The sequence below is a fragment of the Bison bison genome, unplaced genomic scaffold (assembly GCF_000754665.1).
Source record: "Bison bison bison isolate TAMUID 2011002044 unplaced genomic scaffold, Bison_UMD1.0 scf7180017864471, whole genome shotgun sequence".
In the NCBI taxonomy this organism is placed as follows: Eukaryota; Metazoa; Chordata; class Mammalia; order Artiodactyla; family Bovidae; genus Bison; species Bison bison.
This window is the reverse complement of record NW_011495032.1, coordinates 32472585-32476460: the sequence shown is the minus strand read 5'-3', so window position 1 is coordinate 32476460 and position 3876 is coordinate 32472585. Positions and strand designations below refer to the sequence as shown.

Genomic DNA, 3876 nt, shown 5'->3' with positions numbered 1-3876 from the left:
TTACTTTTTATTTTATATTGGATTATAGCTGATTAACAATGTTGTGATCATTCCAGGTGCACCCCGCTGAATTCTGGAAGTTTCCTTCTAAATCTGTAAGTTGTACAGCAAAGTTCATATACCCTGAAGTAGCAGTTTCTCCCATCTCTTTTTATAAACTAATCTACTCACACAGTTACTCCCCGATCCATCTGAACTGTCACCTCTTATGGCAAATACAAAGGAAAGACGAAGTACAAGTAACGTGGCTACCAGGCAAGTCGGGAAATTGTGAAGTTTCTCTTTTAGATGATTGAAAAGTACCTGCTGTGAGGCAATTCTGGAGCTTAAAATGAAGGACTGTATGAACCAGAGTGTCTCTCTGTTGGGAAGCAGGACTGCCAGAGATGCCAAAAGAACACCTTGAAATGGGACAACATTTTCCAAGGCTTTGGTAATAAATCATTTCATTCCATAGGTGAGTTTTACATGCTTGAGTGGGGATGGAAGCAAATATAAACCGCCTGATTAATGATTCATTGTCATCAGAAGGCTGCTCATTTCTACCTTCCTTATGCATATTAAGCATATAGAAAAATGGAGATCTGCATAATTTTAACAACCAGTAGGGGTTCAACAATAACAGAGAAAACCTCTTTTTTATTTTGCTTGTAAAGACATGAACTAACACTGTTGATCAAGATCCCTTCTCAAATGTGAAGTGTAGAGAGGAAAAGACAGTTTAAATGTTTGTACTTTTTTATCAACTTTCTATACGTAGTCTTTAATCTCACAAGGAAACCCCAGCACATCTGTCTCACATAATAGCAGTTCTCACCCAGCAGGTACATTTAGAGAAAAGAATCTGACAGCACACTAACAACACTCCTGACAAGGGAGGGAGGAAATGCTACCTTAGGAAATACTATCTCTGGGAAATTAAAAGTGTACCGCAGTGCATGTGGTGTATGACTGTTTATGTTCTTGTTTCCTCCTCTGGCAATATAGTTCCTGTCAATCCATGGATTCTGTACTGTAAATAAAATAGAAAATTGTTTTAATATTACACAGTCCCAGATGGATGTTAAACCAATAGCATAGTGATATTAAACTCCAACTTAGATAATGCTTGCTTTATACTTCTTTGAGCTGAAATGAAAATAGGGTACTCTCCACAGAACAGATGATACTTAGGAGAAAAGTAAAAAAAAAAAATTCATAGCCATTTGCCTGATTTTGTGCATATGTTTCAACCTGTTTTGTTTTGAGAGGGGAGAATCTTCTAGAAAAAAAAAGATATGGAGTCTTACAATTTGTCTTCTATCATAAGTCAGTGACCCAGTCAATGACCCAGAAAGTTCAAGGGAATATGCAGCAGGAAACACAGATGATGTGGTTGCTAGGAGGTCAGAGGAAAAGGGAACACCACAGAAATTTAAGCATGTTGCCCCTTTGATGGGAGACACAGAGTATCAATAACTAGAATTTCCATTCTGCATTGAAGATCAACTGTCCACCACAGCGAGTCTTCCCTTTCTTTTATTCTAGGTGGGCATTTAGCAGCTCAGCAAAGGACTTCATCCCACAACCACCCAGGCAGCTGGAGGTAGCCATGTGCCTGGATTCTCACAGATGGAATACTGTGGGAAGTGATTGGTTCCACTTCCTGCTGAGGGTGAAGGCATCGGATGGGTACTTCTCTGTTTTCCTGACCTTCCCACAACCTGGAAGAGACATGCCTATGGCCAGCATGGATCCTGCAGGTGAGGATAGCTCATTAATGGTGGAAAAAACAAGAAGGAACCTAAGATGATAAATGGCTACAATGAGCTAAGCTACTCTCAGGTAAGAGAAAAATAAATTTCTAGTTATGTCAGTGATTGTGTTTTTAAGCCTCTTTATAACTGTAACTTAGTGTTCACCCTAATACACATCATAGCATTTTGAAATTAAGATCTTAGAAGACAACTAAGGAGCTGACTGATGATACATGTTTTCTCAATAATATAACTTCCCAGATTTCTAGAGGTATTCTTTTTTAAAGGAAATAATACAATAACTGTTCCCTAAGGGTCCACACAAAACAGATTCACAAATTAAGAGAAAGAACACTATAATGATTTTTTTAAAATCTAAATTTATCAAAAATGTATGGTCCTTGAATCATTCCGGTATTAACCACAGATGTATGCAGACACCAGTCAGTTCAGTCCAGTCACTCAGTCATGTCCAACTCTTTGCAAACCCATGAATTGCAGCACACCAGGCCTCCCTGTCCATCACCAACTCCCGGAGTTCACCCAAACTAATGTCCATCAAGTTGGTGATGCCATCCAGCCATTTCATCCTCTGTTGTCCCCTTTTCCTCCTGCCCCCAATCCCTCCCACCATCAAGGTCTTTTTCAATGTCAGCTCTTAACATGAGGTGGCCAAAGTATTGGAGCTTCAGCTTCAGCATCAGTCCTTCCAAAGAATACCCAGGACTGATCTCCTTTGACTAATTGGATCTCCTTGCAGTCCAAGGGACTCTCAAGAGTCTTCTCCAACACCACAGTTCAAAAGCATCAATTCTTCGGTGCTCAGCTTTCTTCACAGTCCAACTCTCACATCCATACATGACCACAGGAAAAACCATAGCCTTGACTAGACGGACCTTTGTTGGCAAAGTAATATCTCTGCTTTTGAATATGCCATCTAGGTTGGGCATAACTTTCCTTCCAAGGAGTAAGCGTCTTTTAATTTCATGGCTGCAATCACCATCTGCAGTGATTTTGGAGCTCCAAAAAATAAAGTCTGACACTGTTTCCACTGTTTCCCATCTATTTCCCATGAAGTGATGGAACCGGATGCCATGATCTTTGTTTTCTGAATGTTGAGCTTTAAAGCCAACTTTTTCACTCTCCTCTTTCACTTTCATCAAGAGGTTTTTTAGTTCCTCTTCACTTTCTGCCATAAGGGTGGTGTCATCTGCATATCTGAGGTTATTGATATTTCTCCCGGCAATCTTGATTCCAGCTTGTGTTTCTTCCAGCCCAGCGTTTCTCATGATGTTCTCTACATATAAGTTTAAAAAGCAGGGTGACAATATACAGCCTTGACGTACACCTTTTCCAATTGGAACCAGTCTGTTGTTCCATGTCCAGTTCTAACTGTTGCTTCCTGACCTGCATATAGATTTCTCAAGAGGCAGGTCAGGTGGTCTGGTATTCCCATCTCCTTCAGAATTTTCCACAGTTTATTGTGATCCACACAGTCAAAGGCTTTGGCATAGTCAATAAAGCAGAAATAGATGTTCTTCTGGAACTCTCTTGATTTTTCAATGATCCAGCCAATATTGGCAATTTGATCTCTGGTTCCTCTGCCTTTTCTAAAACCAGCTTGAACATCTGGAAGTTCACGGTTCACGTATTGCTGATGCCTGGCTTGGAGAATTGTAAGCATTACTTTACTAGCATGTGAGATGAGTGCAATTGTGCAGTAGTTTGAGCACTCTTTGGCATTGCCTTTCTTTGGGATTGGAATGAAAACTGACCTTTTCCAGTCCTGTGGCCATTGCTGAGTTTTCCAAATTTGCTGACATATTGAGTGCAGCACTTTCACAGCATCTTTCAGGGTTTGAAATAGCTCAAATGGAATTCCATCACCCCTACTAGCTTTGTTCCTAGTGATGCTTCCTAAGGCCCACTTGACTTCACATTCCAGGATGTCTGGCTCTAGGTGAGTGATCACACCATTGTGATTATCTGGGTTGTGAAGATCTTTTTTGCACAGTTCTTCCGTGTATTCTTGCCAGTTCTTCTTAATATCTTCTGCTTCTGTTAGGTCCATACTATTTCTGTCCTTTATCAAGCCCATCTTTGCATGAAATGTTCCCTTGGTATCTCTAATTTTCTTGAA

General features: G+C 40.2%; 1 long non-coding RNA gene across 1 annotated transcript in view; it reads right to left on the bottom strand.

The window, feature by feature from the left end:
• Positions 1-945: 945 nt before the first annotated feature.
• The window catches only part of LOC105003727, a 110456-nt gene continuing 107525 nt past the window's right edge, over positions 946-3876 (bottom strand). The window contains exon 3 of the long non-coding RNA XR_827149.1: positions 946-1012. This is a non-coding gene — a long non-coding RNA (uncharacterized LOC105003727). The remainder of the gene's footprint in view (positions 1013-3876) is intronic.